We start from the raw sequence: 12,978 nt of genomic DNA on the forward strand, positions 1-12,978 counted from the left end.
TAGACTTATGTAAAAGATAATAATAAATTTAGAACAAAAATTAGAAGAAAATAAATTTAATTGTAACAAATATATAGAAATGAAGAACAAAATAAAGAATCAATATATTAAAAATATAATGTAACACATGAACTCCACTCTAGCCTTTCCACAAGAAAATTTAGCCTAAAATAGGCATTGTTCTCACTCAAGAAAATGTAAAAGAAAAATAGGAAAAGTAAGTGTTTTTCTCTCCAATACTCTCTACACTCTCTTTACACAATCTGATATCTTTTTACACCATTTAGTACTCTATTTATAGTGTAAATAGAACTCAAAATCGTGTAAAACTGTGTATAAAATAGTGGGGAAATGGCTGAAAAATAGGTGCAAAGTGGGTAAAAATGGGGTTGAGCCGTGGGAGACAAAGGCTGATCATGGCAGGCGGCTGGTCGGGCTCGTGGGGAACAGAAGGCGACGTGGCAGGCTGCGGTTGGCTCAGGTGGCTGGCGGCTGCAGACTGATGGGACGTGCGTCAGACCGTGCCAGGCACGTGGGGGACATGGGGTGCAGATGTCAGATCGTGTCAGGCGCTGTCAGTCTGATGGGACCCCTCGGCGTCAAATCGTGGCAGGGACTGATTGGACAACGCATCAGCATCAGGTGGCTTGGCGGCTTGACGGCTTGGCGGCTGGCGACTGGCGGCTTGACGGCTGGCTTCTTTTTGGGCCTAATTTTGGGCCCTTTTATCTTCAAAAATGCCATTTTCTTCCTAATTTCTTCAATTTTAATTATTTCTTTTTCCTTTCTTTTTCTTTGTGTCAAAAATATATTTTATTTCCTGAAAATTAAATACAAATTAAATTAAAATTAATATTTTCAAATATAAAATATATGACAATAAATCCATTAAAATATTAATTAAAACTTAATTAATTTTATACTTTAAGATTAATAAAATGATATTTTTGAGCACTAATCAAGAATTCTTGAAAAGTTTTTGGAAACAATGATCTGAGTACTTAGAAAACATGAAATATATGTTTTCATTTTGGATAAATACCACTTTGGTCCCTGTGTTGTGCAAAAGTTATCAACCAGATCCTTTGTCTTGTTAAATGACAATTTGGACTCTGAGTTTTGCAAAATAGAAACAAAATAATATCTTGAGCCTGATTTTAGTGAAAATAAGTTTAAATATAATTTTTCCACTTTTCTTCTCGGTCACCTTCTCTGCTTCTCTGAACCCATATCCTTAAGGACCCGACAATTGATCTTATATATGAAATTACTTTGACCAAAATCAGGCACAAGGTAACTTTTGCACAACATAGGGTCCAAAATGATATTTACCCTTTCATTTTTTAGCTTAAAATTCAAATACATATTTGGATTTAGATTTTGAAAGCACACAATCAATCAAAATTTTAATATAAACTCCCACAATCTATGATTTTAAGAATGATAAAATTGTTTTCAAATCACAAACCAATCATATTCTTAGATTTTTATTGTTTGTCAATGGCCTACAAGCCCACAATTAGGAAATATAAAGAAAATGTATAATAAAAGAAGTCATACAGAGAAAATATATAATAATAAACTTAATTTTTTGTGTGGGACTATTGGCACCTTTATTTGTTTTCTTCCCATTCTTTTTAATTAATAAATTATTACAAAATATATTATTTTAATACATTAACATAAATATCTTTATTAAATATTAAGAAAAAAATTAATGTTTTAACTTACTTCCAAAATATATAGAATAGGAGCTGCCAATGTACCTCTGGTGTTTTCAACATTTGAATAATTATAATTCCAAATTTTTATATTATGATGTATATTGTAGTTAGAGTAGGCATCCCACCAGTTTTTGGGAAACATCGAATAATTTATGGTGTCGAAAATAATATTCAAACAATCTGTTGCACTTGTGTTTGTTTTTTTATACATATTCGGTACCGTAAATTATTCATAATTATTAAAGACTAATGGAATACTTGTGCTATAATTACATTATGCTGAAAATACGAGGAACACCGGAAGTCCCCTTTCACGGAGACTACTGAAGAATTACCCTATAATATATCAATTATATTCTAAGTAGTTTATCATTTTTAAGTTTTCCCAATAAACTTCAACAAGTAGAAGCTTTGAAGCCCCTAATTCACAAGTATAGAAATTCGGCATTTTAATTTTACTATTGATTTTATTTTTATTCAGACAAATTATTTTTAACATTAACATATTTATATTTATTCTTATGTTGAGTTAAAAGAAATTATAAATTATTCAAAAAAATTAGTTGAGAGTGCGAAAGATATTTTTATTGAAAAAAAAGAAGGTATTTGAGACATAAATACTTGTTGTTTTTGTATTATTACAATTATATACTAATCGTTTCTTTTATATTAAAACCATCTAACATTGCCAAAACAATGCATATGTTGCCATCATCCATCTGACTAAATTGCCACGTGTCACACTATTTGATCCCCTTAATTAATTGGAAAGGGTGAGAATAAAAAAGGAGAGACATCAATTTTCACACCATTTGTCATATGGTATTATATTTATACATGTATATCATCGAGACAAAAGCGGAAACTTGTATTGAAACTAATAGTGCATTTTTGGTAGAAAATTCTAAAATCCAAAACTTCATTAAATTTAAAATATAATTGGATTACACAGTGGGAAGCCATTCAAGAGGGTGTACAATAGGGAAATTCATAAAAATAGCTCAGATTTAAAAAAAAAATACTAAAAATACAAAATCTGAAAAAAAAATTATAAAATATGAAAGGGCATAATCATAAATACGGAGTTTAATTTTTTGTAAACAAAATTTACAAATTTGTAATAATATAGTTTTTTTGTAACCAAAGTTAACAAATTTATAACTATGTGTTACAATTTTGTAAACTACATTTACAGACTAAATAGAAAAAAGTAATGATATGTGCACAAAAATTATGCACCAAGCGGGACACACTGTTTTAAAAAACAGTGTCACGTTAGTTGGTGTAATATTTTGGTACATAATTTTGGTGCACATATCATTATTCAATAGAAAAGAGTAATTGTAACATGCACTAACAGAACTCTTACAAACTATTATCTGTATTTTTGTAATTTTTGTAAAATTCCGTATTTTTTAATTTTTTTTAAATTTATAGTGTTATGTGTAATTTTTTCTTTACAATACTAGAGTAATTACAAAACAAAGTTCATTTTGCGACATTATGCGCAAAGAAATTAATGCTATGTTAGACATTGTTTTTTGTTTATTATTTTTAAAGTTGTGCTTTCAAAAATAAAAAATAAAAAATAGAAAATAAGTTTTGTTATTTAAAAAAAATAAAAGGTGTTTGGTTAATGTTTTTTAAATAAGTCTTAGTTTTCTAAAAGAATATTGAAAGAAAAATTAATAAATAAATAGAAATATAAAAGAATAAGCAGAAAAAAAGTGAAATTGATGAGAGAGAAAACTATATGAGAAGAAGTGATATGTGAGAGAAAAAAATTACAATTTCTTAGTGTTATCAAAATTTTCTTTCTTTGTAACTTTATATTTAGAAACTTTATTCAAAACAACACCATACAACCTATAAGATTCCTAGATACAAAAGAAAAAGAACAACTAATGAAATTAGAGGCTAATTTTTTAGCTTTCACCACGCACGCACCCCCTCCAATACCACTGAAAAGAGTTTTGCTACTTGAATGACAAATCTAAAGTAATTGTCGTTAATTGGAGAAAATCAATCACAGTTAATAAAAAGGACAATCAAAGAAACATAAATTTCTTAATCTAAGTAAGATATTACAAAAATCTGAAATAGTTCAAGAAATTCAGAAGTACACACATACAATCTTTCAAAGTAACACTACATGTACAGATTTTTTAATGAATCAATAACCTGTAAACAATGGAAAAAGAACAAATCTAAACTAGTAAGCTTCAACAGATAACGTGATTTCCATATAAACCCAAAATAAAGTCAGAAAATACAAACAACCATGTAAACATAGACATAGAGTTCACACAAAAGATAAGAGAAAGAAAAGAACATAAACAGAAGAGTCAAAAAGGTTCATCCACAAGCAGTCACAAAAGACTACAAAATATCAGCCAGAAGCCTAGACTAAGTCTCCCCCTCGGTGATTATAATGATAGCACTAGTTATTTGAAAAGGAGTAGTAGATGGATCAGCATGAATAATAGATGCAGGAAGCTCCCCCTGAGTTGATGGAGAAGGATCAGTGGAGGCAAGATCCCTCTGAGCAAGAGAGACACTGTCATGAAGCTCCCCCTGAGATGATATCAATGGATTGCTTGGAGCAGGAAGTGAAGTTGAAGAAGTGGAGGGACCAGAAGAGTAAGACTGATCATCAGAATCTGTAGACACACATAATTAAGCCAACTGAGCTAAAAGTCTGCACTCAAATTGCAAAGATCTCTGCTTATCCTTTTTGTATGCAGCCACAAAGGAATTAAAGTCGGACCGAAACTGATGCAAGTAATCAAACAACAAGAACCGCCAACCAGATGTGGGGAAACCAGGTAAGACATTCTCAGAATCTAGTTCAACAGGAAGAAGAATTGGAGGAGCAGTAAGACCACGAAAAGTTTTGTCAATATCAGAACCAAACAAAAAAAAACTTCTTGAGCAGTGAATTGAGGTAAGTGGACACTGCCAACTGATGAAGTAGACATGGAAATGGAAAAAATTCGCGAGTACCACTAACCAAAGCCTCATTATCGATCCTATCAAAAACCAAAGTAGATAGAACAATGGAAACCCCAGTTCCAACAACATACATAAACTTAGCCGTATATGTCCCTTCTGTTGACTTGTAAGAATTGGACAACCAATTTGTTAAAGACACCTTGTGAATGACTTTATATAACTTGGACAATGTTGCGATAGAAATAGCACCCTTAGGTTCAGGCCACTTAAAATTAGGAAAATCAGATAGCTCAGCAACAACAATATTTAAGTTAGGGGAATAGTTTGGACCAAACAAAGGATTTTGAACCACAAGAATTTTCAAGGCTTTGGCAATAACAGATGGTGAGCAACGAAACCATTTCCCCGACAAAAATATTTGAACTGATTAGGATTACTAGACTCTAGCAGATGTTTATCAATGTTAGAGTACAGTTCCCTAACTAAATTCTTAGATGGCATGAGCATATTAGACACAATATTAATCCAAACTCTAGACTCCATTAACTTTTGAAACTCGTGAAAATAAGTTAAAACAACATTAAACTCCACATACAAAGATCAAAAAGACATACAATCTGTAACGCCCTACTTCCTTAGAGCCGTTACTAAGTGAGTTTTAAGACAAAACAGTGTGCAATGAACTCGCTAACCGAGGTTTTGAAACAAAAGTGTGACTAATTAAAAGTTAAGGCTGTAATCTTTGAAAATGCGTCGTTTCATTAAAACTTCTAGTATTAAACATTCGGGATCCCAAAATAAGGTTCGAAAACTATTTACATCTTGAAATAAGCTTACAGTTGATCAGTTATAAAAATCATAGATTATTACAGCCATTTTCGAATAAACCCCCAACCAAAGCAGTCGGGCAGGCCAAACATGTACGCGTCGCTTCACGCTCTCCGTACTCATGGTTGGTTGACTCAGTCTTTGCCCTTACCTGCAACACGGAGCACCCGTGAGCCGAAGCCCAGCAAGAAAACTCATGCAGTTCATAACATATGCAAAATATATAGTTAATCATATCAGATAGCCCACAGATAAACAAGTCAACCATTAGACTAAGCAAACACGGCCATGCCGCCCCAGAACCCTTACCACAGCCTGGGGTCTCGGTCCTCACCGTAAGGATTTCACATGTATCCTCTGGGTCCTACCCTGACTATAAGCATCCCATGTGCTAAGTGTTACTTCCGACCCCGCTGCCGTTCTCAGCCTTGCCGCCCTCGGCCATAGCCGTTCATTTCACTATAAACATATATAGCATAAATCAAACAACATTCAAACAAATATCAATTCATTTAAATCTGCACCCTAACATGTAATGCAATATAGGGTCGTGCCCGGAAATCATCTCATCATGCAATATAGGGCCGTGCCTCGCAATCACACTATGGGCCCATGCCCTATCCTACGGGTGTTATAGTTTTCTTACCCTTCCATTCAATAGCTTAGATCACCTGACTCCTTGAGCACGATCCCACTCGAGCCTTAGCGCACACCTAGGCACAAACATAGGTCAAAGTCAACACCGAACCCCAAGTCCGAATACCTAGCCTCGGGACCAATCCTGAGCCCCCGGGAAGTCCTAAATCCCCAAAACAAAGTGGCGGAATCGAGCCCCGAACCCTAGGTCAAAATCCCTCATCAAAAACCCAAAAATCCACCTCTGTGAACAGTGCAGCGCTACAGCGCTCAAAAGAGGGCGCTGTAGTGCTACAAGCATAACACACCCCCCAGAACAGGGGCTAGCGCTACAGCGCCCACTGACTAGCGCTGGAGCGCTAGTTGCAGCCCAGCAGAACCCGAAAATCGCATCTTGCGATTTCCTTCAACCAATTCAACCCCAAACTTGTCCAAACCTTTTCCAAACCCAAAATCAAGCTTATAAACACCTCACACTCATCCCAAGCTTCCCAAGAACTCAAAACCCAAGTACAATCAACCCAAATCTCAAAATTCACCATGAACAACCCTAAACCCAGAAATTCAATCAACAACAAAGTTAAAGGCTTAGAATTCTTACCATTGATGCAAATTTCGACCTTGATTCAACCCTAGACCTCCTTAGCTTGTTCATCCTCAAAGCTTGCCCAGAAATTCCCTAAAATTCCCATCAACTCAGCTCAAAACACAGCTCAAACCATCAAAACCCTTAAATAGAGCAAACTCCAATGCATTTTCAAAGATGAACAAAAGTCTAAGAATTTAGAGCTTTGGTAAACAAATTTGCATATTGTGCATCAGAAGAGACATAGCATGATGGTTTTTTATTCAACCAATTCTCTAATAAAGTGGTACCTTATATCAATGTATTTAGTCCTTGAATGTAGCATAGGATTTTTTTGAAATATTAATAGAACTAGTATTGTCATAATACATGACTAAAGATTGTTGAGGAAAACCATAATCAGTGAGCATCTTATTCATCCAAATTAGTTGAGTACAACAACTCCCAGCCGCAATATATCCAGCTTCAGCAGTGGAAAGAGAAATAGAACTTTGTTTCTTTCTATGCCAAGACACTAGATTATTAGCTAGATAAAAGCAACCTCCGGATGTACTCTTTCTATAACGTCCCGAAAAATCTATTAAGGCTTAGGGCTTTGATTAGCGGGCCAAGAGGATAGTAGAGTAATTATGTGCTAATTAATTGAATAAATATGTGAGTATGCAGATTATATGAGTTATATCATGTTAAGGCTGCTTATGCATATTTAGGTGTATTAAATGGGCTTATAGGCCCGATTCTGTTAAAAAAGGCATTTTCGTAATTTTGGTTGTTGAGGGTATATTTGTATTATATATGCTTTATGAGTATGACCACATTATTATGTTGATATATTTGAGATGTTCGACAGGAAAAGACCCTTTTGAGCAATTTAGCAGAAAAGTTACAACATGGTTTAATACCCGGCTCGGGGTGAGCCTAGGGGTATTTTGTTAATTTAGTACATTGTTGGGGTTTATCGGGTAATGGGAATTTATTTGGTGATTATTTGGGTATGTCAGGGTGAATTGGGAATTTATGATGTTGTTTGAGGTTTAGTGGTGAAATGATGGCAAAGGACAATTTTGCCCTTGAGGGCACTAGAGAACCAAGGTAAAGGATAAGGGTATTCTAGTCTTTTCCCTAGCCTTGGATTACCTTAGTCACTAGAGTTCTATAGAAACCTTAGGAAAATCATAAACAACACTCAGTTTCCTCTCCCTTCCTCTCTCACGTTAGTTCGCTCTCTCTCTCTCTCTCTCTTAGTTGGTTTAGGGGTTCTTTGAATTTGAGGGAAATTTGCTAGAATTTGAAGATTTGAGAAGAATGAATTGGATTAGGAGCAGCTTAAGGATCAGATTTCTCGGTAGAGTTAAGGTTTTATGCTCTGATTTGGGTGAATTTTTCAGTTTGTTTTTTTGTCTTTTTGAGCTTAGAAGCTCAAGATAGATTTTGGGTATTAAGGGAATTTTGGTTAAGTTTTTAGTGTTTCTATGTTGTTTGAACTGGGTTACCATTATTTTGAGGCTTAGTTTTGGCCTTGGGGCTCCATTTGGATGAGTTTTAATGGATTTGCTTAAGAGGAAATAGCTGGGAAATGTTGGAAAATTGAGTTCGCGGGGTGGCACTGCGGCTCGCATGAACTTAGGGGCTAGGGCAGTTCTCTGAATCGCCTTAGCATCGCGGCACTTGGTGGGCTGCACCGCGGCAGGTTTCCAGGGAAATTCAGGGCTTTCTATTTTTGGGCACGTTGCGGCTCTTCAGGGGTGCGTCGCACTGCTAATTGGGACCCTTAGCCAAATGAAGTTTTGAGTTGCGGGAACTCAAACCTAAGGGCTTGGGAAGGATTCTACTACTCTGTTTAGTAGAAATTTGAGGTCTCGGGGGGGGGGGGGGGGCTTGGAACTGGGTTTGGATACCTTTATTCGCTCGATATTGATGGATATCCTTTATTATGATTGTGACTAGGGTATCGCTAGGGCTCGGAAGGGGATCATGCTCAAGGGCCATTTCTAATTATCCAATGCTTGGACCTAAGGTAAGAAAACTGGTATATGCACATAGAGCTACTGATTGGTATGCTTATTAGCCATGAATTACCTGTGGATGTATGGTATGAATGATAATTGGCCATCGCATTGAGCGTGGAGCTAATCAGCATAGCGTACGAAACGTTGGTTGTAAAGGCAAGTCAAATTGGGCTTGCGGCCCATACTTGCCCGGCATAAACCATGAGCTGAGTGCCTGCGTACGCACCTTGCTCAGTTGAGCCGCTCGGCCCGGCTGTTTTTCCTGGGCCGCTTAATTAATTATATGACTAAGATGAGTATTCTTTTGTAAACTGTAGAATGTGTTTACAAGTTATATGATTGGAATGATTGCATCTGTTATTTGTGAAACGTGTGATTACTATTTTGAATATTTGTATTATTGTTATACTTTGTGTGATTTTATTACTGAGCCTTGGCTCATGGGTGCTCTATGGTGCAGGTAAGGACAAGAGTAAGCTGGACCAACCATGAGTTGGAGAGCTTTAGGGGCGATGTGTACATATGCAGCCTGCTCGACCGCCACGACCGAGATTGCTTAGGGGGAACTAGGGTTTTACCCTATTTTGCCGCTTAGGATGGCTAGTTTGTATTTTATTTATCTCTTATTAGTCTCTAAGCACTTTCTTTAGATCCCACATATAAACTAAACACTTTTAATGAAAAATGATCACTTTGTTGACCAAAACTTTTAATACCTAACCTTGGTTTAGTTTTTAATTACACATTTAAGTCCAAATGAGTCGCTTAGCGAGTTAAACACCATTTTAAACACACGGTGTAACAGTCTTGGCTAACCAGGGCGTTACAACTTGGTATTAGAGCGGTCTAGGTTTAAGGGTTCCTGAAGACTGGCTGGGCATGTACACTCGCCGCTAGAGATATGCTCGACTGACGGTTTGACATCCAATGATGTGATTATGTGCTTAAGTGCTTAATTGAACATATATGCCTTATCTACATGCTAGAATAGAGAGCATGACATGCAACGCCCTAATTTCCCTAATATGGCTTAGTGCCTTGATTAGGGGGCCGAGAGGCAATATTTGAGTTAATTATGTGCTTATGTGTTATGAGCATGTTATTATGTGAATTGTATTATGATATGATTATGCTTGCATGTTTAAGTGTATTAAATATGCATGTGGGCCCATTTCTTATGAGAATGGCATTTAGTAATTTTGACCCACTGAGGGTATAATTGTAAATATGTGTTATTTATAATTGTGACCGCATTATTATGTGGATATATTTGAGTTTCCTAGCACAAGGCGATCCTAGGGAGCATGTTAGCAAAAAATTTACAACGAGGTAAAATTCCCATGCTCGGGGTGAGCATAGAAGTATTTTGGTAATTTGGTAAATTACTGGAAATTTATGAGTAATGGGAATTAATTGATGAATATTTGGTTTGATATATTTATTTTTGATTATGTGAGGTAATTTTGGGATTAACAGGAATCCTGAGGTAAAAGACTAAAATGCACTTGGGTATGCTTTGGGACTAAGTTAAGGGCTAGGGATAGATTGGTCTCTTGGCCACCTAGCTAGTGTGAAGGGGGCTAAGGCTTATGAGTTTTTGCTCATTCACGTTTTCAGCTCAACTCTTCCTCTCTTGGTGTTCACTAAGAAGCATTGTAACAACCCAAAATTGCTAATAGGGTTTAGTACCTTGATTAGTATGCCAAGAGGGCATAATTGGATACATATGTGTGTTTAATTGGTTAAATGCGTGACTATGTGGCATGCATGATTAATGTGATTATGTGAATATATTATATACATGTTTATGAGTATTAGATATGCATGTGGACCATTTACTGTTTATAATGGCATATTTGTTATTTTGACTCGTTAAGGGCATAAATGTGATTATATGTGATAAATGGTTGAGACCACATTATTATGTGGATATATATGCAGTTTATGGCTCGAGACGATCCTGGTGAGTAGATTAGCGAAATAGTCACAACGGGTTTTAATACCTGACTTGGGGGAGCCTAGGGGGTAATTTGGGAATTTATAGAATATTTTGGGATTTATTGAATAATGAATAAGTATTTGGTAATTAATTGAACTTGAAGGGATTAATTGGTTAATAATAGGAACACTTGAGGAATTAGTAGAAACTGGGGAAAATGACTGTTTTACCCTTAGAAACCATTATAGGGTTGAATAAGGTTAAGGGGAAAAATGGTCTTTTTGGGTTAAGGATATAAACAGAAAAGTCTTGGGAGTGTATCAAAATACACTAGAAATCCCTTAACTCTCAAAAACATTCTTCTTTCACCTCTCTAAAACTAAGGGGAAACCTTTCAATTTTCAAGGAGGGACTCAAGGGAGCAAACTGAGATTTAAGCTGGTTTGGGGCTGGGATAAACTGAGGAATTAAGGCTAGAAGTGGCCAGAGAATAGCTGGAGAAATTCATGCCATCAACTGAGGTAAGTTTTAAGTTCAATTGTTGAATTATGTTGAAACTATGTTAAAAGTTAGAGTTTGCATGAGTTTTGGTTTGCTAGCTAATTTTAGGTGTTTGATGGTGTAAGAAAAATTGTTATAGGTTAGTTGTGATGGTTGGGACATAACGATATATTTTCTGGGCTCAATTCTGAGATTTTCTAAGGATTTGGAGTGTGAATTTGAGGTTAGGCTCGAGGGGAAACGCTGGAAAAGAGTGGTTTTTCTAGGTTTAGGGGCTCGGATTGCGGCCCCGTTCTTCAGGCGCTGCGGCCCGAATGCTTAATGGAACGACCCAAAATTAATAAGGCTTAAGGGCCTTGATTGGTGTGCCGGGAGGGCACAATTGGAAGTTATGTGAATTAATGGTGCAAATGCATGATTATGTGATAACCATGCTTATATGATTATTTGGATAAATGTGATGCACGACTATGTGTATTAGTATGCATGTAGGCCCTGATTAGGTTATAAGGGCATATTCTTAATTTTGGCCCGTTGAGGGCATAAATGTAAATATTTGTGATAAATTTTTGAGACCACATTATTATGTGGATATATTTGTAGCTTGTGACTCGAGGCGATCCTAGCAAGCAGTTTAGCAGGAAAGTCACAGCGGGGATTTATACCCGGCTCGGGGTGAGCCTGGGGATATATCTGAGAATTTGGAGAATATATTGGAGACTATTTGATATTGAGAAATATAATTGGTGATTATTTAGGTATCGGGAAGTAAGCAGTAAATATTAGAGACACTCGAGGAATTAGCGGGAATTGGGAGTAATGACCAAAATGCCTTTGGAATGATTTAAAGGCCTAGATTTAATGGGAGGGTATTGTGGTCATTTGGCTTAATAAGGGATAAGTATTACTCAGCCTTTAGGGACTTAGTGGAATGTGTAGGAATGAAGTGGAAGCTGAAAGAAGCAGAAGAATGAAAGAAAGAAAGAAAAAAAAACATAACACTTAACCTCTCCCCCTTACTCTTACTCGGTTCCCTCTTGCATCACCATATCTTGAGGAACTTTGGATCTTTAACTCAGGAAAGCTTAGGTTGAAACTTGGGGTTAGGATCTTTGGTGAAGCTAAAGGTTTAGCAGGAATTAGTCACACAATTGAGGTAAGTCTCAAGGTTTTCTTCAATTTCTGGTTTTGATATTGAAATGGTTTTCTAAGCTGAGTTTTGGTGGTAATTCTAGGCAGTTAAGCCTAAGGATTTGAGGATTTGAAGGCTGAGGAGGAGTGGAAGATAACCTAGGTCAAAATTGTTCTTTGAAGGTATGAAATTCTGGCTTTAAAATTCTGAAGTTCTGATGTTCTGTTGAGTTTTTTTTTAGTTTCAAGATCAATCATGGTGGTTCCTTTATTTTGGGGTGCATGTGGCTAAGTTTTGGGTTGTTGGGCCATTTGGGAAGAGGTGTAGTGATTGGTAGTCTTGGTTTGAAGTATAGATTAGGTTTGGAAGGGTTCCAAGGGGTTTTGGCTCGAGAAAATCGAAGAAGGAAAAAACAGGGTATTGCTGGTCTGTGACTAGAGCTATAGCACTAGCCTTTGGGCGCTACAGCGCTAGGCTTAGGTTTCCTGGTGCTTTTGGTTCTGTTTGTAGTGCTATCGTGCCCTCTTTGTAGTGCTGTAGCGCTAACCTTTTTCCAGAAGAGGGTTTTTGGGTTATTTCTTAGGGTTTTCGCCCGGGGGCTCGGGGTTTGATTCCACCACCCCGTTTGGTGGAATTAGGGCTTCCCGAAGGCTTGGGATGGGTCCCAAGGT

Source organism: Humulus lupulus, chromosome 4 (genome assembly GCF_963169125.1).
Source record: "Humulus lupulus chromosome 4, drHumLupu1.1, whole genome shotgun sequence".
NCBI lineage: Eukaryota > Viridiplantae > Streptophyta > Magnoliopsida > Rosales > Cannabaceae > Humulus > Humulus lupulus.